The sequence below is a fragment of the Rattus norvegicus genome, chromosome 20 (genome assembly GCF_036323735.1).
Source record: "Rattus norvegicus strain BN/NHsdMcwi chromosome 20, GRCr8, whole genome shotgun sequence".
Classification (NCBI taxonomy): domain Eukaryota; kingdom Metazoa; phylum Chordata; class Mammalia; order Rodentia; family Muridae; genus Rattus; species Rattus norvegicus.
This window is the reverse complement of record NC_086038.1, coordinates 3,004,919-3,032,420: the sequence shown is the minus strand read 5'-3', so window position 1 is coordinate 3,032,420 and position 27,502 is coordinate 3,004,919. Positions and strand designations below refer to the sequence as shown.

General features: G+C 48.4%; 2 long non-coding RNA genes across 3 annotated transcripts; one reads left to right on the top strand and one right to left on the bottom strand.

Annotated features, from left to right (window-relative positions):
• Positions 1 to 1,645: 1,645 nt before the first annotated feature.
• On the bottom strand, positions 1,646 to 18,434 carry LOC134483849 (uncharacterized). 2 transcript variants are annotated; one of them, XR_010060944.1, is made up of 3 exons: positions 18,290 to 18,434; positions 6,062 to 7,423; positions 1,646 to 5,962 (listed from the first exon to the last, which is right to left on the bottom strand). It is a non-coding gene; the product is annotated as an uncharacterized LOC134483849 (long non-coding RNA). The 2 variants fall into 2 exon arrangements; XR_010060943.1 differs by having other exon boundaries at positions 1,646 to 7,423.
• Cb707485 (hypothetical LOC100310783) lies at positions 3,279 to 6,253 on the top strand. Its single transcript, NR_029398.1, has 3 exons — positions 3,279 to 3,378; positions 5,694 to 5,814; positions 6,090 to 6,253. It is a non-coding gene; the product is annotated as a hypothetical LOC100310783 (long non-coding RNA).
• Positions 18,435 to 27,502: the final 9,068 nt, after the last annotated feature.

The following is a 27,502-nucleotide window of genomic DNA, read 5'->3' as shown; positions in this document are numbered from 1 at the left end:
GAGATGAGGAGACGTTGGTCAACCGCTTCAGACTGGGTGACCAAGTCCATGTCTTCAGACTGAACTCGGTGGTCATGAGACACTCCTCTGAGGAGCATTTTCTCGGGTTTGCCTGACTGCAGCATGGTCGCCAAGGGCGTTGTGCGTGAGGGTAAACATGGGAAGTCATTGTGCAGCAAAGGTGTCCTCAGCCATGTGGACCCTGGAGACTCTGACCCCTGGGAGGCAGGACTCTTCTTCACATCCTCTGTGTGAAGGCCAAACTTTGTTTAGAGACTGAGCTCAGCACTGGGTACTTCTCAACGCTCTTCTTAAAGTACAGTTTTTTAAAAACAGGAAGAGCATGAACCAGAGAGATCAGAGAGATGGCTCAAGGGCTGAAGGGGCTTGCCACCACGCCTTATGGCCTGAGTTCAATCCCTGGGAACTACACGGTGGAAAGAAAGCGCTAACCCCCAAAAGTTGTCTTGTGAACCTCACCACACACTGTGAAATGTGTGCAAAAGCATGTATGACATAAATAAAAGATGGTCAGTCGTTCATAACATAAATAAACTAGAAAGAGCAGAAGGGGCACCAGGAAATAAATAAATAACACTGGGGGCTTACTCATGGGCAGACAGCCTTCCAAACATGTGTGAAGTCCTAGTTCAGAAAAAAGTAAGGGGGTGCCTGTGAGACCACTGCTGAGGTGGCCGAGGCAGGGAGTCTTCCTGAGTTGAAGGCCATCCTGGCTTATATGATGCGTTCCAGACCAGCATGAACTACATATCAGAGTTGCTGTTTAAAAACCACATCAAAAACCAAACCGCAGACAAGATGGCACACACCTATTTTCCAGCCCTCGGGAGCTAGAGGCAGGAGGACTGGGAATTCAAGGTTGTCCCACAGCTATGGTATGTAGCCTTCTATATATGAGATCCATGTCTAAAAAATCATAATACCAGTTGTGGTGACCCCTGACTTTAATCCCGGCACTCAGGAGGCAGAGGGAGGCGGATCTCTGAGTTCGAGGCCAGCCTGGTCTACAGAGCGAGTTCCAGGACAGCCAGGGCTTCACAGAGCAACCTTGTCTCAGAAAACAGAAAACACACAATCAAAATACATAGGCAAATAAGTGGGTTAATCCTTGTGATGAGGTCTGGACTTCGTGATGATATAGTTACCTCCCCAAAGGCTTCACTTCCTGCTTTCCCACTTCCTGCTATACTGGGGACCAAAGCCGTGAGCTCATTAGAACATGCCTGATTCGGACCACAACAGTGGACAAACATCCCCCCCCCCCCCACCAGTTGACAAATGTTTCTTAAGACCAGCATTCATAGTTTCAAGTTACAAGGCCACAGTCTGAACAACAGCTGTGGATCACAGGCCCGAGGTGTCTATGAGGAACTCTTGCCAAAGGAGTTGGCAGGCTGAATAGAGAGGCTAGGCCAGGTGGGCTTCCGGCCATCAGATACCCCAGAAGGGGCAGCTCAGGGGATAGAAACCGGCCTGGGTGCTGGTGCTGCTATCCTTGAAGGATAAGGAGAACATGAGAGTCCCTGCTTAGCTGAGAGGTGAGAAACAAGAAATCACCACGAAGGCCCAGGGGCACTGAGTTTCCAATTGAACAGCAGTTGTGGCTCCAGCATCGATTTTCCACTCTTTTTTTTTTCTTCTTTTGACTTATTTTATGTATGAGCGCTCTATCTGCATGTACACTTGTGTGCCAGAAGAGGGCATCAGATCCCATTACAGATGGTTGTGAGCCACCCCGTGGTTGCTGGGATTTGAATTTAGGACCTCCTGAGCCATCTCCCCAGCCCCTACTTCCTATCTTTTTGAGGCAGGGTCCCTGCAGACGTGAGCACATACAAGTATCCCAGAGATCTTTCTCTAAGACTGCCATCCCTCCTCCTCCAGCCCTCCAGCCCTGCTACTTCAGAGATGGATCCTGTCCAGGTCCTGCTGACAGCTCTGAGAGGCCTTCTCACTAGCTCTTTCTCTTCCCGCAGCACCCCCAAATTCTCTACATTCCTTGGAGGGAGTTATCTCAGTCCCCAGCTGCTCCTGAGGAATGAGCAACACACACATCCACACTCCGCATAGATGGGAAGGCGCCAGAGACCGATGTCAGCATCTCGCTGGGAGAAGGAGATGGATGGAAGGCCACTTCCAGCCTCCACGTGCCCCCAGGGACTGGAAACACCAGCCTCCTCCAAGCAGGGCTGGGCAGCCACCACAACCTCCGCCTCTCACACCTTTCTTCTCTCTTTTTCCCCTCACTGCATCACCCCCGCCCCCGCTCCCGCCCCCGCAGTCACTAGGTTTTTTTTTTTTCCTCTGTTTCACCGTCACATTCTTTATCTCTTCTTTTTTTTTTTCCTTCCCTCATGGATCCACATAAAAAAAGTGCTTTGTGGGGCTGGAGGCAGGTCTGTACTGCTCTAGCAGAGGACCAGAGGAGTTCAGTTCCCAGGGCCTTCCCCTCCCCCCTCCCCCAGACCAGCTCCTAATGGGTTCACTCCAGATTCACACGGGGCTGAGGCTCTCTTCTGGACCCTGAGAGCTCAAACGTACACTCAGTCAGCCAGGTATATACGTGACTCAACATAAATTATTTTCTAAAGCTGCCCTTAGGCCAAGTGCTATGGTGCATGCTTATATTTCCAGCCTCTTGGGAAACTGAGGCAGGAGGGTTATTTGAGACCTGGAGTTGAAAGTCAGCCTGAGGTACCTAATGAGACCCTGTATCCAAAAAAAAAAAAAAAAGAAAAAAGAAAAAGAAAAAGAAAGAAAAGAAGAAAGAAAGAAAGAAAGAAAGAAAGAAAGAAAGAAAGAGAGAAGTTACAACAGCTTGTAGCCTGGAGTAAAACTGAAGGAACATTTGCTTAGCACGAGGCCCAGAGTTTGGTCCCCCGGCACCAAAAAAAAAACCAACCCCCCCCCTTTTTTTTTATGTCCTAGTCAAGCATGGTGGGCCATAGGAATAATCATAGCACGTGAGGAGTAGAGTCAGGAAGATGAACAATTCAGGGTCAGCCTGTGCTACCTATGTGAGACTTTGTTCAGACAAAAACGAGAGAAAGAAAATGCCCTCAAGACCTTTCACAGTGAAACCTTCAGTTCAGAGCTGAGGTCACCCCCTTCGGGCCACCGCTACAGCCACCAACAGTGGCTGCCCGGCAGCAGCAGCAGCTGACATCAGAACACAGACTTGTGGGAGGCCAAGTGAGTGAAGTTTATTTACGATTTTCTTTTCTTTGCCCAACCTCACTACCAAGCTAAAAGAAAGAACTTTGGACTCCCTTGGTCTAGGAGGCCAGAGTTCAGAAGTTCCACACAGGCTTCTGTCGATAGAGCTTGGAATGTCTTGTGAGGATCATGTGCTATGAGGTATGCGGAGAGCCCGGGGCCTTTGAGGGAAGCTGGAGAGGAAGAGTCTTTAGTTTGGGAAGCCAAGAGATCATGGAACTATAACCCTAGTTCCATAACTCAGGTCAGCTCACGGGCCCAGTAAGACCTAAGGGGAGGCTCGCCACAGAGCCAGGTGGGAGGTAGTGAGTGCCTGGTGGAGCCATGCTGGGGCACAGAGTGCCTGGAAGAGCCTTGTCGGGGCACGGCCTCCTGAGTCTACAAATAGCCTCACGTAGACAAGCAGAGGAAGTCCATGGCACCAGGAGACCTTGGGATTTTGGCAGCAAGAACATTTGAGCTCTGAATGGATTGGCCTGGGGCAGAACTCCTGGGGCTGATGGGGACCACACACAGGCTGAGGACCGGTGAAAAGATGGCTGCCCGGCTCAGTGGAACTTGGGGAGCCTGGAGGAGACAGAGCCAGGAACTAATGCCTGCTTTATGCAACCTTGAATTTCTTTCAGTCTTTCATTTTGGGACCGTGTCTGTGTCTTACTATGTGGCCCGGGATAGGGTAGAGGGGGAGGAATGGGGGGCTGGAGCTCACAGCAATCCTCTTGCCTCAACTCCAGAGTTCTGGGATTTCAGACATGATCCACATTCCCGGGCGTCATGCGACCCTTCGTGAAGGTACCCGTTTGACAGCATGAGAGTCTGTGAACAGTTTCTCCTATACCCTATTCTGTGTCCTGGGTCTTTTTTTTTTGACCAGCCAGCCAGAAGGATCGCTGTGAGGTCAAGGCCTGCCGGGACTAGATTCTGAGACTCTGTATCAAAAAACAAAACAACAACGCCAGGGAAGCTGTCAAGCACAAACGAGAAGCGGTCTAATTCCCTCCACTTCCCAGAAGGCCTCTTGCAAACAGGAAATCAATATGCTGCTGTGATCAGCTCTCTGCTGAATGTCGTGGGATGGTAGAGGGATAGGGAGAAAGTGGCGGCCGAGGTCCGGGGAGAGAGGGATAGGGGGGTAGGGGGAGATGGGGGACAGTGCGGGAGTCGGGAGGTCTGGGGGGTGGGGTTAAAAATTCCTCACCAGCTACTACAGAAAGGATTTGGAGTTAGGTGCCAGTTCCACTCCCCTCGGGCCTTTGACACTGACAGTTCTTGGCCACGTACTCTTGAAAGTGCAGGGGTGGGAGCAGCTTAGAGCACAGGCTGCTGGTCTGAAGGACCTGAGTTTAGTTCTCGACACCCACGGGACAGCTCACAACTATCCAGAGCTCCAGGAGATCTGATGCCCTTTTCTGGTATTAAAACAAAATACAAAACACAGGGCTTAAGTGTGCGCATGTCAGAACAAGGCCGAGGTGGAGGCTAAGGTTGGGGGGAGGGGGATGCAAAGCTCAAAGCCTTGCTAAACCATATGAGACTAATCCTTAAACAAAGCAAAACCAGGCACCTGGGAGATGGCTCAGCTGCTAAAAACCTGTACAGGGCCAGGTGTGACGACTGGTGTGGAACTCACAGAGATCCACCTGCCTCAGCCCACTGAATTCTGGGATTGAAGGCATCAGCCACCCGACTCAAGCAGGTTTTAATCAATTTTCCCATTCCTATCGGGGCTGCTTTGGAGTTAGCCCATGCACTGAGAACTCAAGACCAGCCTGGGATTCTAAATCAGTTTGGGACCGTACAGTGAGTTTGGGACCTTGTCAAACAACAGCAAAGCTAACTTAAGGATTCTCTATCTGCAATAATTTTCCTTTTGATGACAGAGACCTCTAAAACCTTCCTTCCCTGGGCACCAGGCACGCACGTGGTACACATACATTCAAGAAAAACACTCATATACATAAAATAAAATTTAAATTTTTTTCTTTTCTTTTTTTTGGAGCTGGGGACCGAACCCAGGGCCTTGTGCTTGCTAGGCAAGCGCTCTACCACTGAGCTAAATCCCCAACCCCCAAAATTTAAATTTTTAAAAAGATTTATTTATTTTATATATATATGAGTAGCTGTCTTCAGACAAGGAGAGGGCATCAGATCCCATTACAGATGGTTGTGAGCCACCATGTGGTTGCTGGGATTCGAACTCAGGACCTCTGGAAGAGCAGTTAGTGCTCTTAACCACTGAGCCTCCAGCCCAAGTCTAAAAATCTTTACAAAGGGAAAAGAGAGTAGCTGGGTGAGAGACATTGGTTCTACCCAGGGATCCCGGGCGTCCGCGATCCTCAGGTCTCCAGGTCACAGCCAAGCTATTGCATTGACGGTGAACGCCTGGCAGAACGTAAGTTGTGCCTCCTGCCTCTGGCTTGCTGACCAGAGACTTACCCTCTGTGTCTTCCATCCAGCCCCTGACTCAGAATTCACGTGCTGACTGCCATCCAGGCTCGCAGTCCCCCTCACAGACACCACACAGCATCCTGCATGTCATCTCAGTACCGGTCTTTGCATAGAGGCACGGTGACTATGGTATTACATGACATTCTTTATGCGATTCAAACAAAAACTGGGCTAGGCCCTCGGGTGCTGTTCACCTTAGGGTTCACTTTACTGTCTGCCCCTTATGTCCTCTGCTTACCTGGGCTGGGTGGGCAGGTCCCCCTGTTCTCTATGACACCTGGCGAAGTAAGGAGAATTTTCTGTAGCCCTGGATCTTTTAGGGGATGGAGGGGTAGGGGGAGATTGGGGAGGTCCAGACAGGGTTTCTCTGTGTAACCTTGGCTGTCCTGGATCTTGCTTTGTAGATCAGGCTGTCCTCAGAGATCACCTGCTTACAGCCCGGCTAGCCTTGGACCTCTTAATACCACGATGGTAGCTTCTGGAGAGTGGTGGAATTCATCTAGAAGCTGGGGCTCATGAGTCAGCACCCGCACCCCTCTCGTCCCTCTGCTGGATCCTCTTCAACCTCTATACTGTGACCCCTGACAGCAAATGAGAAGTCCCTGACAGCAAATGAGAAGAACCCTGACAGCAAATGACAGTCAAATGGCATTTGAAAAGTTACCCCTCCTCCCCAGCACATTGTCAAGGGTTGTTATGGTTGCGTAACTAGAGGCACTTGTAACTCAGAAGTGCGACAGACCCAAGCTGCTGCAGAAGACTGAGTCGAATAGGTCACTTAGGAAAGCTGAAGCATGACGTTGTAATCACAGAAAAGCCATTTGCAGAGCACACATACATACGTGCGCGCGCCCTCTAGGTGTGAGGTGTGGGAAGGGCGTCCCCTGGTGGCATCTTTCTGAACTGCAAGCCCCGCCCAACGCAGCCGTGCAATCTGAGATCTGCGGGACTGGAAGCTTTTCTTCCCTTCAGCCGCCAAGTTTCACTCCCGGCATTCTCTGTCCCTAGCTGACACCCAGTTCCAGGAAGAACTGGCCTCTGGAACAAACTTGCACGGGTGGCCCTGGAGACAGTCTGGCTATGCGGCTTGTCTAAAGTAACTCTAAGAAGACTGTCCACAGGGCTCCACCCCAGCTGCACGACCGAAGGTTCTGCACTGCAAAGGAAGCCAGGACCACAGGGTTACTGCTCCTTTCCCTGACTCACCCTCCTGTCCCTCCGCAAGGGGCCTCAGTCTCCATACAGTAGCTACCCTTTATCTAAAACTTCAGTCTCAACATTTTCAAACGCGCTGCGTCAGCCACACCACAAAACACCGAGTGGAGAATTCCAGGAACAAACAGTCATAGTTCTAAATGACTCCTATACTGGATACTGTTATAATTGTTCTATCATGAGCTGCTGTTAATTTCTTATTGTACCTAGATCATCAATTAAGCAAGAGATGATGACACGTGCCTCTAATCTTAACATTTGAGAGTTAGAAGCAGAAGGAGTTCAAGGCTAGCTTGGGTAACACGAAACCATTTCTTCCTTCCTTCCTTTCTTTCTTTTAAAGATTTATTTATTTTATATATGTGAGTACACCGTTGCTATCTTCAGACTCACCAGAAGAGGATCCCCATTGCAGATGGTTGTGAGCCGCCATGCGGTTGCTGGGAATTGAACTCAGGACCTCTGGAAGAAGAGTCAGTGCTCTTTACCGCTGAGCCATCTCTCCAACTCCCTGAAGCCCTTTCTTTAAAAAAATAAAATAAAAATAAAAGACTAGAGGCTGCAGAGACGGTTTGGCAGTTAAAGGTTAAAAAATATATGCATACATCCTGCTCTTGCAGAGGACCTGATTTTGGTTCCCAGAACCCACTGAGCAGCCCATAAGTTTTAAGTGACCTGACACCTCTGGCCTCCTTGAGGCACCTATATTCAGAACCCACACACATAATTAAAAATTAATTACCATATATATCTATATCTATCTATCTATATATATATATATCAGGCCAACATGTAGCATCCCCACAGGCTGCCCCCCCCCCAGCTGGGGACCCAACCCAGGGCCTTGCGCTTCCTAGGCAAGCACTCTACCACTGAGCTAAATCCCCAACCCCCCCACAGGCTGTTATTCTGTCTTCAGAAGTCTCTTGTGTCAACATGAAGACTACGGCTTTCATCTGAAAGACAATAAAAGAGAGCTTACCCTGGACACGTATGGCTGACCGTGACCCAGGAGCGCAAATTTATGTTACACCCAAATTCCATGTTCCAACATGTTTATAGTTTTACAGAACAGAGGGCTAGTTCTCAAACAAATAGCTGAGGTGCCTACCTAGCATATCCAAGCAGACCTGGCTGGCAGGTTCTCCCAGCATCCCTCAGTTCCTGTTACAGGATATGGCTGGCATATTCTGTTCCCTACTCTAAATTTCTCTAACCCAGGGGCTGAGTTGCCCTTCCCCCAGCTGCCTTTCCCTATATAATCCAGCCATTTTGGTTACCTAGCATCTTCATCTATCCTCCTGGCTCTCCCCTCTCCTCACAGGCTCAGGCTCTCCCAAATGTCCCTGCCTCTGGCTATGCGTTCTCTTTTATCTATCAAGATTTTATCAAGGCAAGCTTAAAATGCATTGGTGGGCACACCAGAGAGACAGACGCATGGAAACTTTATAGACCAGGATGCTATCTGATGACGCTCTGGGATTGGCGGGAGCTAGTGTTCTGCTGAGCTAGCTTCCAAGAGGTTTTTGTTTCTTATCATGGGCAGTTTGTTCAGATACAGAGTGGGCTAAGGAATGGCTATTCTGGAAGCTAAAACTAGCCCTAATAAAATAACTAGCCTATGAACCTACAAAATTCCAATCTCCACCAGCACTGAAACCCCGCTCTGTCCTTCAGTCTTTGGAGACACAGAAACCCAGGAGCCCTTTTGTTCACAGCCAGACTCCGATTGATTCTTTTTTTTTTCTTTCGGGGCTGGGGACCGAACCAAGGCCTTGCGCTTGCTAGGCAAGCACTCTACCACTGAGCTAAATCCTCAACCCGATTGATTCTTTTTAGGAATTTTCGTTCATACTTGGGGAATCTTAGAATGTGTTTTCCATGGTTAGGACAAACCTGCTGCATATTACAAAGGAGGGCCCACTGCCTATTCAGTGTTCTGTTCAGAGTACCCTGCCTGTGCCGCTGAGAAATACTTGTGATCTGTCAGAAGAGGCATCCAGGCCGGGCAGCTCTTGGGCTCCACCTCTGCTGGAAGCAGTTTTGACTAAGTCAAGGAAGATTTGCAACATTGAACAATGTATTCACTGGACTTTTAGAACTCTGCTACATAGTAGCCAGGGGACACCCTGGTTTTGAGGGAGAAAAGGTTCCTACCTTAACACATGAGATCTGGGGACCCTCCGGGACTAGCCTTGGCACAACCCTTGGGATCAGAGCTCCTCAAATGCGCTCTCCAGGTTGGAAGGGGGGCAACATACCCTCCTTGGTTCTCAGTTTCAGTCACTGCTACCAGGCCTTCCACTTGAGCCTGGTGAATGTGATTGGAGGCTGTTAAAGTGCTTAAAGCTACAGTAAATTAACACCCGTGCAGAGACCTCACCCTGCTGCTGAGCCAGAGAAGTAAGTCCAGCAGCTTCCAAGATATGGCACTGAGAGACACAATATTATATTTTTTGTTGGTTGTGAGCCTAGCCTTTAACGGCTGAGCCATCTCTCCAGCCCGAGACACAATATTAAAGAAACACTCAGTCGGACAACAGTGGCACACAACAACTGTGTGTTGGGGTTGAGCAGAGGCAGGTGAATGTCTGAGGTTTTGTTTTTGTTTTGTTTTGTTTTTAAGATTCATTTAGTTTGAAGACAGCTACTTATATACATAAAATAAGTAAATGAATTTTCTTTTAAAAAGACTTGTTACAAAAGTCACTTCCTGAAAAAAACAAACAAGCAAAAAGATTTATTTATTGAGCTGGAGAGGTGGCTCAGTGGTTAAAAGCACTGACTGCTCTTCCAGGGGTCCTGAGTTCAAATCCCAGCAACCACATGACAGCTCACAACTGTCTGTAACTCCAAGATTTGACATCCTTACACTCAGACATACATGCAGGCAAAACACCAATGCATGTGAAATAAAATAAATTAAAAAAAAAAAAGAGCGGGGGTTGGAGAGATGGCTCTTTGGTTAAGAGCACTGATTGCTCTTCCAGAGGTCCTGAGTTCAAATCCCAGCAACCACATGGTGGCTCACAACCACCTGTAATGAGATCTGATGCCCTCTTCTGGTGTGCCTGAAGACAGCTACAGTGTACTTATAAATAATAAATAAATCTTTAAAAAAAAAAAAAGAGCACTGGCTACCCTTCCAGAGGTCCTGAGTTCAAATCCCAGCAACTACATGGTGGCTTACATCTGTAATGTGATCTGATGCCCTCTTCTGGTGTGTCTGAAGACAGTGACAGTGTATTCACTTACATTAAATAAATAAATCTTTTTTTAAAAAACAGTAAACAAAAGTCAGCCAAGCTGGGCCTGGCAAATGGCTCAGCAGGTAAAGGTGCTTGCAGCAAAAGCCTAGCAACTGGAGTTCAAGTCCTAGCAACATACAAACTAAGGAGGGTGATGAACTCCTGTCATCCCAGCACCAGGGAAGTAGAAACAGAAGGATCAAAAACTCAAGGTCGGGGGCTGGAGAGATGGCTCAGTGGTAAGAGCACTGACTGCTCTTCCAGAGATCCTGAGTTCAATTCCCAGCAACCACATGGTGGCTCACAACCATCTGTAATGGGATCCGATGCCTTCTTCTGGTGTGTCTGAAGACAGTGACAGTGTACTCATATAAATAAAAATAAACCTTTAAAAAAAAACCTCAAGGTCATCTTAGTCTACAAAGTGAGTTGAAGGCCAGGCTAGGGTATGTGAGACCTTATCTCAAGATAAATAAGTAAATAATATATCAGGAGCTAGGATTTGCCTCTCCATGTTTCTCTTTCACTATCTCTCCGGAAAAGAAAATTACAAATAGCTCCCTGCCTGGGACAGGCCTGGGGGAGACCACGAGTTCCCACTGGGGAATTCAGCTGCACCTGGGATTCACTTCCCTTGGCCTTTAGCTCTCTGGATCATTCCCAAGGGTCATCCTAGGCCATGAGTCCCAGTTGCCATACAAAACCCCCTGGACACCTACCCCTGGGGCCAGCAACTGCACAGTCAGGAGACAGGAAAGAGAGAGGAGGAAGCAGGAGAGCAGAGATGGAAAGAGCATCTGGAAACCAGGGTTGCAATGTAGGCAGAAAGTAGCAGCTAAGAAAGTTGTCTGCAAAATGTGAAGGCTGGAGGCAGATGCAGCCTTAGAGACAAAAAAGAATGACCAGAAAGATGTTATTCAGCTGGAAAAGATAACTAGGTATCATGTTCATTTCAAAGCAAGTGATTCTGGAATTTAAAAAAAAGAAGAGGGGTTGGGGATTTAGCTCAGTGGTAGAGCACTTTGCCTAGCAAGCGCAAGGCCCTGGGTTCGGTCCCCAGCTCTGAAAAAGAGAAAAAAGAAAAAAGAGGAAGAAGAAGAAGAAGAAGAAGAAGAAGAAGAAGAAGAAGAAGAAGAAGAAGAAGAAGAAGAAGAAGAAGAAGAAGAAGAAAGAAAGAAAGAAAGAAAGAAAGAAAGAAAGAAAGAAAGAAAAAGAAAGAAAGAAAGAAAGAGAGAGGAGGGCTGGAGAGATGGCTCAGGGGTTAAATGCACTGACTTTTTCCAGAAGAAAAGGAAGAGGAGGAGGAGGAAGAGGAAGAGGATGAGGAAGACAACAAGGAAGAAGACAAGGAAGGAGAAGCTGGGCTGCCATGTGGCTCAGCTTATAAAGGCATTTGAGCCCCGGCCCAGGGTCCACATGGAGGAAATCAAGAACCAACTTCCGAAAGTTGTCCTCTGACCTCCCAGACACAGTGGCACCCTGGCCACTTCCCCAATGAATGAATGAATGAATGAATGAATGAATGAATACATGGAAAAAATTACTAGTTCTATTGTTGAGTGATTCGGAGTCTTGTTTTGAAACAGTATCTCAGGAAGTGCAGGCCGGCTTCAGACTCACTAGGTTCTTATGGGTCTCTACTTTCCAAGGACTGGGATCTCAGGCATCTATCCCCACACCCAACTCTGATATCAGCGAGTCTCGTGTGGAGTTTGGGGCAAGTCTTTATCGGAAACGCCCTGCAAGTGCTTTCTGTGAATGGCTGCGTGCCCAACTGCCTCTCACTGTCAGCCAATCTCTCCTCCCTTTGCAGCAACCCAGCTGCTTAAATACTCCACAGAGACCTTGAGGAAACCTAACTGCAACTATGTCTCCACTCTCACTGAAGTGAAGCTCAGAGAGAGCCAGGGAGCAGCTCTACTGAATGATGCCTGGTCTTTAGCCCTCCAGTTACAGGATATTTGATCACACTGTGAACCCCGAGATTGTGAACTGGAAAAAAAAAAACAACCTGCTTGTTGTGAAGTGGCTCAGACCCAGGCACCTTTACCACAGAGATTTCATTAAACGAGAGCTAAACAAAGTCAATGAGGTGGAATGAGCAAACCAGCTGATAGGGAGTGAACAGAAGAACCAGGGCAGTCTGAGTTGAAGGGTATTTAAGACAGCGTGGAGGAGAGGGAGTTTTTCCTTCTGGGACATCTGTTGAGTAGGAAGGTCAACTGGGTGCTTTCTTTGCCTCTCCTAGCCAGCAGGCTTTCCCCAGAGCATCTGGCTTCTGAGTCTTCTTCATTTGGTACATGTGTGTGTACATACACACACACACACACACACACACACACACACACACACACACAGAGAGAGACAGAGACAGAGACAGAGAGACAGAGAGAGACAGAGAGACAGAGACAGAAAGAGAGACAGACAGAGACAGAAAGAGAAAGACAGAAAGAGAGATAGACAGAGACAGAGATACATAGACAGAGAGAGACACACACACACAGAGAATGAGAGTTAGTTCAGGTCTCCCTCACCAGAGCCAATATGAGGCAATCATGAAACGAAGAAAATGTGGTCCAGACACGGAGCATCCCCAAACAGTTGCCCCAGAGAGATGCCCCAGGCTGCCTCCTGAGTGAGTGGTGGTCTGGGCCAGGTGACTTCACCTGAGTATGGGAGGGGCACAGGCCAGGCACCAGCCCTTCAGAAGGCTCCCAGATGAGTGTAGAACACGCTCCCTACTGTGGATGTGGGAATGTGATTAGAGGGGCAAGAAAGGCTTAACTTTTTCTTCTTAAATCATTCTAGGTTTTTATGTGCATGAGTGTTTTCCTGCACAGACTTATGTGCATCATGTGTGTGACTGGTGTGTATCCCCTGGAACTGAAGGATGAGTGGTTATGAACCACCTTACAGGTTCTAGAAATGGAACCTGGGTCCTCTACAGGAGCAAGAAGTGCTCTTAACTGCTGGGCTATCCATTTCTCTAGCCCCTCTTCTTTTTGAGACATAGTATCATTCTTTGTAAGACATACCATTCTGTATGCCTAGCTTACATTCTAGTATCATTCTGTATGCCTAGCTTCTTTGACATCATGGTACTTGTGGTATTATTCCTCTGCCTTGGTTCCCAATGCACATCTGGTTTTCATCTTCTAGTCTTTCTTTTCTATCACTTTGTAGTTTGATTTTAGAGACGCGGTTCCTTTCTCAGCATCGGGTCTCTTTCATGGTGAAGGGAAGACTGAGGTAACAGTAGGATCCAGGATGTACGGGAGAAAACAAAGGCCTCCTCCAGCCCCTGGGGCCAGAGCATGAGAGTAAGGCACAGACATACACACCATAGAGCACACGCCACAGTACACCCATATGCATGACGTAAAAGATAAAGACGAGAAATTAAGGACCATGGGGAAGGATTGAAGCCCCCCACACCAGGATCTAGCTTGCTCCTTCCTTCCGAGAGTCAAGGCAAAACCAAAATACTGGGGAGGCAATGTGCGCTGTTCTAAAGATATCTTAGGATGCCAAAGCCACAAACGAGGAACCGGACAAGATGACTCAGCAGTTAAGAGAACTGGCCGCTCTTCAGAGGACCCTGGTTACATTCCCAGCACCCAGGTGGTGGCTCAGAACTGCCTGTCGGGCCCTGCAACTGCAATTACACCAGCTGGTTCGGCAACTCTCTCCCAGGAACTAGCTGACCATAAAGTTAAACAATCTTGAGAAACAGGAAGCTCCTCCTTGTGATTTTTCACTGGTATTCTTGACATTTTCCAATGATGCCATCCCTACCCCCTTAGGTGGTGGTTTTTGTGGTTTCTTCCTTTAAATACCTCTTCTCCCAGCCACTCGGGGTCGATCTCCTCTGCCCCTGCGTGGGATACGAGTCTCGACCCCAGTGCACTGGTTTCTATCAATATACCTCATGTAAATTATAGCAAGGACAGTCTTACATGAGTTCTTGAGGGGATCATGTCATCCCGAGACTTGAGTGAGGGTCTCCCCGCGCCAGGAGGTCTTTCAAACTCAGGACCTCTGGAAGAGCAGTCAGTGCTCTTAACCACTGAGCCATCTCTCCGCCACAATTAACAATTTTAATCAAATTCCGTCTCCAAGAGCTGTGTTTCCGTCCATGCCCATGTACAACAGATGTTTCCCCTCTAAGCTCCAAAGAGACCCTGCTGATTTCCAGCTTGTCTTTGTGGGGCTAAAAACCAAAATGAGATAGTTTGACTCTGGGGAACACAGTTCAGCGGTAAAGCACGTGCTTCAGTTATGTGAGGCGGTGGGTTCAGTATCTGCACAAGGAGCAAAGGATGAAGAAGAAGAAAATGTGTTAGGGCAGGGGTTCCTCCATCTTGTTTTTTTGTTTTTTGTTTTTTGTTTTTTTTTTGGAGCTGAGGACCGAACCCAGGGCCTTGCGCTCGCTAGGCAAGCGCTCTAACCACTGAGCCAAATCCCCAACCCCTCCATCTTGTATTCTTGCTGAGACCATTTCAAGGTTTAACTAGAATCTGATCACCTTGATGGAGAATCCCGTGGAAAGTTCCCAAACTATTCCCGGAACCCAAGGTCAGGATGTTCTGGTTAACTTATTGTAGCTTCTGTTAAATTGTCTGCTTGTGCAAACCTCCCCCTCCTGCTAACTGCTTTATCTGAGATTCTGACAAATTGCTTACTTGAAGCAGCTGTGAGCCCTCCCCCCACCTCTCCCTCTCTCTCTCTCTCTCTCTCCCTGTCTCTCTCTCACACACACACACACACACACACACTCTCTCTCTCTCTCTCTCTCTCTCTCCCTCTCTCTCCCTCTCTCTCTCTCTCTCTCACACACACACACACACACAGACACACACACACCACATGCCCCACACCCCTGAGTGAGATACCAGGATGTGGTTTCTGCCTTCAAAATCCTCGTGTTGGGCTGGAGAGATGGCTCAGCGGTTAAGAGCACTGACTGCTCTTCCAGAGGTCGTGAGTTCAATTCCCAGCAACCACATGGTGGCTCACAACCGTCTGTGATGAGACCTGGTGCCCTCTTCTGGCCTGCAGTCACTATATGCAGGCAGAATGCTGTACATAAAATAAATAAATAAATCTTTAAAAAAAAAAAAACCCTCGTGTTATGAACATTTAGGGCCACACCTCGGTCCCTGAATACCTGAGCGTGGTATTTCACTTGGCTATAAACTATGTCTGAGAGGCCATCTCTGGTGGGCTCCCCATAACAGAAGGAAGATCTGAGAAAGGCAAGAAATCTTTTATTGTGTGATATGTGTTTAGATAGGGTCTCCTGTACATTGGGCTGGTCTCAGACTTGCCACGGACCCAAGGACGGACTTGAACTTCTGCTCGTCCTGCCTCCACGTCGGAGAGCTAAGGTTAAAGACAAGTGTCACCACACCCTGCTCATGTGGTGTCAGGGTGGGATGGAAACCAAACAAGGACTTATCACCTGAGGTACATCCTCAGCCCCAGAGAAGCACAAAACAAAACTGGACATCTTTTTTTCCTTAAGTCCTCTTCTGGACATAACCCACACCTGACAGATGCCATATTTGTATGAGCAGAAGGGGCCTGGCTAACACTCGGGAGTCAACTTCACACCTTAGATTCCCGTAAGATAGCCGGCAGTTTAAACTGGGCACGTTGCCCTTTCACACAATTCAGGATTTAATAGAGAGAAGTTCACAGGAAAGAAAGGTACTATTTAGGACAGATTAGTGACCTATCTATGCTTGGGGCACTTAAGCATTCTTAAGGCAATTTAAGCACTATTTAAATAGCCCTCGAGGGCATCCAGATGTCCTGGGTAAAGGTACTTGCCACAATGCCTGATAATCCAAATTCAGATCCTGGGAGCCACCTGGTGAAAGGTGAGAGCTCGCTGGTCCCTTCACCTCCACACAGGCAAAATGAAATAGATGGGAGGAAATGTGATTTTTTTTAAAGTGGGGTGATTTGACTCCCTGAGTGACAGCTGTTGTATCCTTCCCAGGTGTCTCCCTACCTTGACTGACGGATTAGCCAACAAGCAGCCATCCAAACTGCCTTTTGTTAACCATCCCCAACTTTCAACTCATTTCTTGCATCTGGTGAGGAGCAACAGTAGCAGGCGTAGAGGAGGCAGTGGCCACTTCTCCAGCAGATAGGGATGAGCTGCATGGATAATGAGGGGCTGGGGGGGAGGGGCCATGGAGGGAAAGAGGAAGTGAGAGAGAGTGGGGAGCCAAGGCTGAACGTAAGCAGACTATGAAGAACCAGAGAACCTGTCGGCTTCCATCGCTGGAAGAGATCCAGGAGCTGACAAGCTTAAAGGATCGCGGGTCCCAGCACCAAGGCCCACAGGTTACAAATGCTAGCAGCTGTTGAGGTCCAAGAAAGGCGATACCAACCACCAGAGCTACAACTCCCGCTCCTATCCAGCTGAGGTCCCGGCCCTGAGTCTGTTTCGAGAGTTGTGGCACCAAGTGGGGCAGGAGTGGTGCACTCCTTTAATCCCAGCACTCTGGAGGCAGAGGCAGGAGGATCTCTGAGTTTGAAGCCAGCCTGGTGGCAGAGCCAAGACAGCTAGGGCTACACAGAGAAACTCTGTCTCCGGAAACAAACACAAAGTTGCGGCACCCGCAGCTGCAGCAGGAAGCAGAGGAGTGTGAAGGCTGCCAGGCATCAAGGGTTGCAGCGCAGAGCCGCAAACCTCTGGCCCAAGGCTTTGCAGCCACAGGTTCTGGCTTCTAGAGCCTGGAGCAACAGGCTCTAAGCCTTAGGCACCCAACAGCTGGGATTGCCAGTTCTGGAAGAGTTTCCTCCTGCCTACCCATAATTCCTAGCGGACTAGAGCCAAAGGGCCCCAGTCAGCTCACTGAAAATCAGTCAGAAATAGCTTGTTCTTCACCTCCCTCCGGGGGCTTTTTTATACTTGAACAGTGAGGGCCTTGTCTTCAAAATGGTGAGCCTCACAGAAGGCTGGTTATTTAATTTTAAAAGCTTTAGGTGTTGGAGCGATGGCTCAAGAGGTTAAGAGCATACGCTGTTCTTCCAGAAGACACAAGGTCAGTTCCCAGCACCGGTGTCTGATGGCTTACAGTCACCTGTAACTCCAGCTTTAGGGGAGCGGACACCTTCTTTACAGCATGGGACACAGCTCAAGTGTGGAAGTCAGGGGACGATGTTCAGGAGTCGATTCTCTATCCACCATGTGGATTCTAGGATTAAACTCAGATCATCAGGTTTGGTGTCGAGTAAGTGTCTTTACTTGCTGAACCCCCTCGTGGGCCTCTAACATGTCTTATTAGCAATGCTGGAGGTTGAACCCAGGGCCTAATCTGTGCTAAACAAAGGTTGTTTTTATCACTGAGATTTACCTCTAGCCCGATACACCAACCACCCGTCCCACCCACGCCCGCCCACCCTGCTTTTGTTTTGAGACAGAGTTTCACTATGGATTCAGATTTGGTTGGCCAGGAACTTGCTATACAGACCAGACTGCCCTTCCAGAAAGAGCCCCACTTGCTTCTTTCTCCCAAGTGCTGGGCGGGGTGTGTGTGTGTGTGTGTGTGTGTGTGTGTGTGTGTGTGTGTGTAGGAGGTATGACACCACCCCAGGCTCTCCAGCCTTTCATTTTCCTTTTAAACTATTTTTTTAATTTTTTAAAGGATTTATTATTATATATAAGTACACTGTAGCTGTCTTCAGACACACCAGAAGAGGGCATCAGATCCCATTACAGATGGTTGTGAGCCACCATGTGGTTGCTGGGAATTGAACTCAGGACCTCTGGAAGAGCAGTCAGTGCTCTAACCGCTGAGCCATCTCTCCAGCCCTTAAACTATTTTTATTATGTTTGACTCTGTGTATGTGTCTGTATGTGTGTCTATGCACGTGAGTGCAGGTGCCGCGGAGGTCAGAGCATCATCCAGGCCCCCTAGAGCTGGAGTCACCAGTGATTGTGAGGTGCTGAAAGTGGGCGCTCTGGAAACCAAAGGCGGGTCCTCTGAAAGAACAGTACATGCTCTTAACCACTGAGTCAGCTCTTCAAAAGCTCGAACTCACTAAGGCAATCCTTGGCCTGCCAGCTTCTGGAATCCCAGGCATGCATCATAACACCCACCAAAGAAAGGGTTGCGAACGCTCACCACTGTACTGGGATGGATAGAAAACCACACTGAAATGCCAAGGCACTGAGAATTCGCGCTGGAATGTGCTTCTCTGGCGGCCTTCAGCGATCTCTAGTCAGTTTCTTTAGGCTTTTGTTTCTGAGCGGCCATCTCCTGCGCTTCTCTCCTTGACTCAGTTCTGCCCTCTGGCGGCCACAATACATTAGGACCGCACGTTCGCTCTGTACGGACTGCGCAGGGCGGGAAGTCCTAAAGGGTTGTTTTAGAATCACTTCCTTTCCTCCTCAGGTCAGCATCGAGCACTCTCTACACTAGGAAGCGTTCCAGGCATTGGCCATGTTCCTGTCTGGATCCCTGAGTGGGGAAAGTGAAGGAGCTTGGCCTTGACATGAACGAAATTGGTTACCAAAAAATTAAAGCAGGGGCCGGGTGGTGGCTCACACCTTTAATCCCAGAGCTCCGGAAGCTGAGGCAGGTGGTTCTCTGAGATCAAGGAGAGCCTGGTCTACAGAGTTGAGTTCCAGGACAGACAAGGCTACAGAGAGAAACCCTGTCTCTAAAAATAAAAATAAAAGAAGGGACTGGGGCTGTAGCATAGTTGACTCATGGTTGGTACCTACCACGGGTGGAACCCTGGGTTCTATACCCTAGCACTTTATTAAGCAGACACAACGGCCCACACCTGCAATAACAGCACTCAAGGGCTTGTAACCCCAACATTTGGAGGCAGGAGAGCTAGAGTTTAAGATCATCTAAGCCAGTTGTTCTCAACCTGTGGGCCACAGCCCCTTTCCCAGGGATCACCTAAGACGACCGAACCCCCCCAGATACTTACCATTAAGTTTTTTTTTAAGATTTATTTATTTATTATAGATGAGTACATTGTAGCTGTCTTCAGACACCCCAGAAGAGGGCATCAGATCCCATTACAGATGGTTGTGAGCCACCATGTGGTTGCTGGGATTTGAACTCAGGACCTCTGGAAGAGCAGTCAGTACTCTTAACCGCCGAGCCATCTCTCCGGTCCCTTACATTAAGATTCTTAACAGTAGCAAAATTAGTTATGAAGTAGCAATGAAAGTAATTTTATGGTGTGTGGGGGTCCACCATAACATGGGGATTTGTATTAAAGAGTCATAACACTAGAAGGATTTGAGAACCACTAATCCAAGCTAGATCCTGGGCTACATGAGACCCTGATTTTCAAAAGAAAGGGGCCTGAGGATGGCTTAGCATTTCAGAGCACCTGCTGCCCTTTCAGAGAATCAGATCGGTTTCTAGCACTCACAGTGGCTGCTCACTACAGCCTGTAACTCCAGCCCCAGAAGTCCCATGGCCTCTCATGAATCTAGTGCTGCTGGCACTCACATAAGTATGCTACACAGACAGAAACAGACACATCATTAAAACAGATGAGAGACTGAGCCCCCCCCCCCACTTAGAAAAGGGTGACCCAACATTGATTGCCATACAACCCCAGGAAAAAAAAATGTCCACAGCTGTCCAAACCAGAATTAACCAAGTGTCACTAGTCACTACCAGCAATCACTGATGAATTGTGGAGAGGCAGGAGACAACCAGAGGCTGGCAAGAGCAGAACACTGACTTCCTAAGGTCCGCCCTTCCTCCAAGGTCCGAAGGACAAACACAATTCCACCAGGGTTCACAGTGGGGAATCAATGTGCTTCCTTACATAGCGCAGGTGAGGGGTTACTTACGGGAATGTGGGAAAGGAAAACCTTCACCCACCGGGAATGAACGCTTCTCCACATCCAGTCACAAAATGGATCCCTGACACCCAGTTTTCCCTGGCGTATAGACTGTAGTCCCTCCCCCAGACCATGAGCAATTAAGGCAGCTGGATACCCCGGTGAGGGTCTCCTGACCCCACTCTCTATAAGCAATGCACAAGCTCAGCTGGGATGCTCCTTCTGCAATAGTCAACAGCTGAGCTCTCCAAGACGGCAGGCTTGGCTTGGAGAATAGTCCTATACAGCAAACAGAAGATGACTGTCGGGCTGGAGAGATGGCTCAGTGGTTAAGAGCACTTGAGGTCCTGAGTTCAAATCCCAGCAACCACATGGTGGCTCACAACCATCTGTAATGAGATCTGATGCCCTCTTCTGCTGTGGCTGAAGACAGCTACAGTGTACTCAGATATAATAAATAAATAAAATATTAAAAAAAAAGATGACTGTCACAAACACGGGTCTGCAGCCTCAGCATGACTGTGGCAAAAATCTTCAGAAGAGATCCAAAATAGAGTTCTGTGAATCCTGAAACCAAAATATGCAAGCGTGAACCTGTCCCAGTGCTTGGGAGACACAGGGCAAGGTTCCAGAGAGCAGCCTGGATTGCATAGTAGCAAAACAAAACATGTGGCCGCCAGGGGGCGCTAGGATCTCATCAAGGACAAATCACAGCATTATTTCGTGCCCTATCCTCAAGGCCTCTCAATGAATAGGATGAGGCAGTGTGGGAGATCAAGGGTTCTATCTGTCTCTACTGGTCTGCTCTCTCGGTTTAGATTTGCTGTAATAAACACCGCGACCAAAAGCAACATGGGGAAAGGGTTTATTTTATCGCACAGGTCTATCTGATGGACCATCACGGAGTCCATCACGGAGGGAGGCAGGACCAGGAACTGAAAGCAGAAACCGAAGCTGAGACCAGGGAGGAACGCTGTTGACTGACTTGCTCTCTTGCTCCGGGTGGTTTGCTCAGCCTACTTTCTTATTCAACTAAAGACCTGGGATAAAACCGCCCACTTCAGGCTAGAAACTGCATTGTGGGTTTACCCACAGGCTAATCTGGTGGGATCATTTTCTCAGTGGAGGTTCCCTCTTCCAAGATAACCCCTGTTTGTGTGCCTCTAAACAGCACACTTTCCATGACACCCCAACTCCATCTCTATGAAGCAAAAGGGTGAGAACGAACCCACCACAACCAGGAGGAACTGGGGGTGGATTCAGTGGCATTTCTGAGAAGCAGGTGTTCCCACCTCAGTCTTGTTCCTTTTTTTTTTTTTTTTTTGTGCCAAGGGTGTCTCATGTAGCCCAGGCTAGCTCAAGCTCATCAATACAAGCCTGCGTGAGTCCCGTAGACACACCCTGAATGTGTGTGGATGGTAGTGTGAAAAAACTATTAAGTTGGTCGGATTCTTAAATCCCAACAGGAGGGAGGTGAGTCTTCCCTTTCCCTGAGTCCTCATGTGCTGGATTTCTAGGTTTCTCTCCTGTTGACAGCTGTGCTAAAGCTTCACTCAGAATGGGGCAGAGAGTACCCTTCCCACCTTAAAGATCCCTCCAAGATCCCTGCTTAACCTTCCCAAGGGTAGGGGGGGTGACATCCTGAGGTGGTTAGCATTACCTGACAACTGGACACAAGATAGAGTCACCTGGGAGGAGCTTAAGTGAGGGATTGCTTAGGTCAGGCTGCCTGGTGGGCGTGTTTGACAGAGATGATCTTATTATGAGGCGAGAAGACCTGCCCACTATGGGCTACACCGTTCCCATAGAGGATCCCAGTCAGAGGATCCCAGTCAGAGGATCCTGGGCTGTCTCTGCCCACTATGGGTTATATCATTCCCTAGGCTGTGATCCTTGGCTATCCTTGCCCACTATGGGCACACTGTTCCCTAGTCAGGGGATCCTGGGCTGTCTCTGCCCATTAGGGGCTATATCATTCCCTAGGCTGTGATTCTGGACTATCTTTGCCCACTGTGGGCATACTGTTTCCTACTTAGGGAATCCTGGGTGTCTCTGCCCACTATGGGCACACCATCCCCTAAGCAGGGGATCCTACCTCTGGATGTGATGTGACCACTTCTCTCCAGCTCCCGCCTCAGTGACTTCCCTGCTGTGATGGACTGCAACCTGGAACTGTGGATTAAAAATACCCTTTCTCCAAACACCCTTTCGTTAGTGTGTTTTATCACAGCAATAAGAATGAAACCCAGGGGCCATTGGCTGTGCAAAGAGGACATCAGGCCTCTTTGATGCCTCCCTAACCACACTAAACTCATCGCAGTCTTCAGCCTAAACCTCAGAGAGTCTCTCTTGTTTCAGGCTAATTACTTTTCCCTGCCCTTGTGTGAATATATGTATGTTCAAACAAGCCCACACGTGTACACATGGAAACAAGAGGCTGAGGTCCAGACTCTCTCCCTTCATCATTTTCCAACTTGGTTTGTGTGTGTGCGTGCATGTGTGTGTGTGTGTGTGTGTGTGTGTGTGTGTGTGTGTGTTAATTTTTATTGATTTTTCAGTGTGAGCGTACATGTGTGTGGAGGATAAGTCACAGGGATGGGTTCTCTGCTTCGAACATGTAGGTCCTAGGGAGCTCAGGCCATCAGGTTTGGCAGCACACGCCTTCACCTAATGAGCCACCTTATCAGCCCTCCGCCTTCTGTTTTGGGGCAGAGTCTCTGGGTGTACATAGAGCTTACTGTCGTTGCTAGATTGTCAGCCCAGCAAGCGCTCAAGATCTGCCCATGTCCAGTGCACACCCAGCACGCTGGGTTATAGGTACAGCTTTCACAGAGATGCTGGGAGTCTGAACTCATTATCCATGCCCTCACTGCTACATGGCAAACGTATTACTCACAGAGCCAACATCCCGTTTGCCCAGCCCTTTTTGGGTCTTAAAATCCACCCATTTCCTTCTCCTCAGATTCTAAGCATTCTTGTTTGGCTGCTTCTTCTCTTTCCTACTCCTTTTTTTTTAATATAATTTTTTTAAAAAGATTTATTTCATGTATGTGAGTACACTGTCGCTGACTTCAGACACACCAGAAGGGGGCATCGGATCCCATTACAGATGGTTGTGAGCCACCATGTGGTTGCTGGGAATTGAACTCAGAACCTCTGGAAGAGCAGTCAGTGCTCTTAACCACTGAGCCATCTCTCCAGCCCTCCTTTCTACTCTTTTTTTTTTTTTTCTATTCTTTTTTTCGGAGCTGGGGACCGAACCCAGGGCCTTGCGTTTGCTAGGCAAGCGCTCTACCACTGAGCCAAATCCCCAACCCCTTCCTTTCTACTCTTAAAAAAGCAGAACAGAGTGGGTTGGGGATTTAGCTCAGTGGTAGAGCGCTTGCCTAGCAAATGCAAGGCCCTGGGTTCGTTCCCCAGCTCCGAAAAATAGAAAAAAGAAAAAAAAGAAAAGAAAAAAAAAGCAGAACAGGTTTTGTTTTGTTTGTTTGTTTGTTTGTTTTGCTTTTACACATTCCTTTAACCTGCCTCTCACCCAGAGCGATGCAGGCTACAGAGAGCTTGGAGCAGCACTGCCCTACAGAGCTGGGCACTTCCTTCCTGACCCTCAACCAGAAGAGTTGCAAGCAGGGGAAGGGCCGGGAATCTGCGGCCTGGTGGACCTGGAAGTGCCCAGAGTGGAGAGCTGTCCACTGACTCTTCTTGGTCGCCCATAAGATTGCGCAGCACGTGCTGGTGTCTGCCATACTCCTACTCCTTTTTCCTCTCCGGCATGCCTGAGTCCACCTTCAACCCCACTGAATTACATCACCCCATCCCTCTCTCCTACTGCAGTAACGACAGTCCTTTTGGAAGCTTACTGAACATCACAAACTACTGCAGTTCACTGGGATTCACGGTCAGTCAGTCTGTCTTTCTGTCTGTCTGTCTGTCTGTCTATGTGAATCTCTGTTTACGTCTCTCTCTGCTCTCTTCATTTCTACGATTACTTCCTCTCCAACCCGTTAACCTTCCCGGCGGGCAGTGCCTCCCTGGGTCCCACAAGCATCTTGTTTTGCACACACCCCTAAGTGCTGGCTTCGTCCCCAGTCCATGATCTGCCTGCCCACCTGGCATCTCCTACCGTCACAGTGCATTCCCGTTTACACGATCTCGCTTTCAAATCCGTTCAGCAGTCCTCCCAAGGTTCTCATCCCCCACCCCCCTTTCTTCTCCTTTCCCCTCTCCCTCTCTCCCAGTCTGTCTCAAAAATGCCTCTTAGAGCTGGAGAGCTCAGTGGCTCAGTGGTGAAGAGCATGGGTTGCTTTTTTTTTTTTTTTTTTTTGGTTCTTTTTTCGGAGCTGGGGACCGAACCCAGGGCCTTGCGCTTCCTAGGTAAGCGCTCTACCACTGAGCTAAATCCCCAGCCCCTGCTTTTTTTTTATTCTAAAGGTTAAAGGTTTGGGTCCCAGAATCCATGTGGGGCAGCTGACAACCATCTGTAACTTCAGTCAGTTCCAGGGCTAGCTGATGCCTTTGGCCTCTATGGGTGACATGTACACACACACACACACAGACACACACACACATACAAAAACACACACACACGTACACGAACACACACAACTTAAAAGAATAAAACTTCTCTTTTTTCAAGACAGGGTTTCTCTGCCTCTGCCTCCTAAGTGCTGGGAGTAAAGGTAGGCACCACCGCCAAACAGCAACTTTTACTTTTTTTATTGGATATTTTATATATTTACATTTCTTTTTTTTGGGGGGGGTTCTTTTTTTCGGAGCTGGGGACCGAACCCAGGGCCTTGCGCTTCCTAGGTAAGGGCTCTACCACTGAGCTAAATCCCCAGCCCCAATATTTACATTTCAAATGTTATCCCTTTCCCGGTTCACCCCCTTTCCCCAACAAGGCTGGTGGAAGATTGTCAGATCCAGGCAGCTCAGAAACCAACTCTGGTCTTCTACAAGAGCAGGAAGCACCATGGAACACCTAAGCCATCCCTGCAGCCCCACCTCTCTCCAAACTCCCATCCTCATATCCAGCTGGCTCTGGGAGTCTCCAGGCCTAGGTGGGGCCCACGGGTCTGTGAGTTCAGTGTTTCCCTGAGAGAGGCCAGCTAACTCCTTTCCTGTGTGGGAACTGAGAGTATCCTTGGAGTTTGCTCCTTCCGACTCAGGCTCAGACAGCTAACCAGCCTGTCCCTGCTTGTGTGAGAGAGAACCTAGAGGGTTAGCAGGACTCGGAATATGGGGGATTTACCTTACAGGTACATAAATAGCTGAGGTTTGGCTCTGAAGCCAAGAAAAGTCACCTGAGCCACACCCACTCCTTGCCTAACTATGTGAGCCTCTGACTCAGTGGGTCCCTAGGGAAGTTATTCAGAGTTTCCTCATTACAGGTGATGAAAGGCGACAAGACTTACTTTTACAGGTCTTCTAAAAGAGAGTCCCTTGGGCAGGTGGGTCTTAGCCAAACCTTTCATTCCCAGGCCTAGACCTGCTTGACGGGGGAGGTGCGTCTCAAGGGATTGTATCTCTATGTTATTTAATGACTTGCACTGGTACGAATCTGTCACCTCTCCTCAAATTAAATATTTCAGTTGGATTTTAATGAGTAATCTCGGGCAAGGCTGAGCATGGTCCCCAGTGGTCCCTGCCCCAGGGCCAGTGTAGGGGTGCATGGTCCCCACCTTAGGGCTGGGATAGGCGCCAAGGCTACCACAAGCTCAGATCAGCAGCTAGAGCTCCGGAAAGTCATTGTCTCTGAATGCTGTTGGTTTCCAGGGAACGGAAGGGCTCCTGAGGTGACCTAAGGACACATTTCAAGAAGCAATCGAAATAAGCGGGATATAATGGCGAGGGAAGAATGGTTTGCAAGAGGCTTCTGGAAGAACGTCACCAAAGATTTAGAAAGATAAACAAAAAGATAATAGAACTTTTCTTAGAGCCGAGGCCAAATTCTGAACCGGTGGGAATACTCTGGGAAGTTAGGGAGAGACCAAGTCAGGGGTGGGGGCAGGGGAGTATTACTAACATAATATTTGGTTCTTTTGCTTCAAGATGCAATAGGACATCTCAACTACTGCCTCAAGGTTCTGGGGATGAGGCATTTGTCACGGCGTGACAGGTCTTGGGCGTCCCAGGCTGAAGTTAGTGAGGTTGAATGTTGGCTTTGGTTTGTTTGAGATAGGGTCTCACGTATCCCAGGCTGGCCCCGCACTTACTGCATAGCCATGGCTGGCTTTGAACTCTTAATCCTACAGCCCCCATCTCCCAACTCCTGAGATCACTCTTGTGAGCCACCAGATTCGTCCAGAGCATGAATTCCCAGACCCTGTTCCCTTGCTGGGTCCTTCAAGGCCACCCACACGGGCCTCTCACAGATTTGCTTCTTCAAAGCAGGATGTCATCATTACAAGGCAGCGTCGGGAAAGACTAAATCACCAGGGCTCCCTGATCCTCCACAGGCCTCAGGGAAAACTCTGCTACACTTTGTTCCACTGTCATCATGGCTTCAATATATCACGGGGGTTGGTGGCCCTGAGAACCCATCTCTACCAGCTCCCTAAGAAGGACGACGTCTACCCAAAATGAGGCTGTTAGAGAGGCATGGGGGTATGTACTAAAAAAAAAAAAAAAAAAAAAAAAAGAAGGGCTGGAGCGATGGCTCAGCGGTTAAGAGCACCGACTGCTCTTCCAGAGGTCCTGAGTTCAATTCCCAGCAACCACATGGTGGCTCCCAGCCATCTGTATGCCCGCTTCTGGTGTATCTGACGACAGCTACAGTGTACTTATATATAATAAATGAATAAATCTTTAAAATAAAAAAGAAAGAAAGAAAAGCACAATCAGCCTCTATGTTTCAATGAGCTTCAAATCATGTTTCAAAGTATCCTTCACAAGTTGCAATTACAAACCAAATAGGGCAAATTATGATTTTTTTTCGATATAAGACCTTTAGTGGGGCTGGGGATTCAGCTCAGTGGTAGAGCACTTACCTAGGAAGCGCAAGGCCCTGGGTTCGGTCCCCAACTCCGAAAAAAAAAAGAACCAAAAAAAAAAAAAAAAAGACCTTTAGTATGTTGGAATAATTGAGATTAAAGGAAAGATGTTTTACATTGGTTTCTGACTACCAGGAGCTGAGAAAACGTATCAAGCACCCTGGATCTCTTATTTCACTGGCATTATATACAGGCCTTTTACATTTTTTTTTAAATTTTGAAGTCAGGAAAATGGGGGCACACACCTTTAATACCCAGCACTTGGGGGGCAGAGGCAGGCTTTCTGTGAGTTTGAAGTTAGCATGGTCTATATAGCAAGTTCCAGGCCAGCCAGGGCTGCAAAGAGAGATTCTGTCAGGGATGGGAGGCTGGGGAGATGGCTCAGTGGTTAAGAGCAGTGTATCCACATACATGAAATAAATAAATCTTAAAAAAAATTTTTTTTTGATGCAGGGTCTTTTGTAGCCCAGGATAGTCTTGAACTTGCTAACACCTCTGTGGGTGACCCATCATCCCTGGCCTGGGTGGTG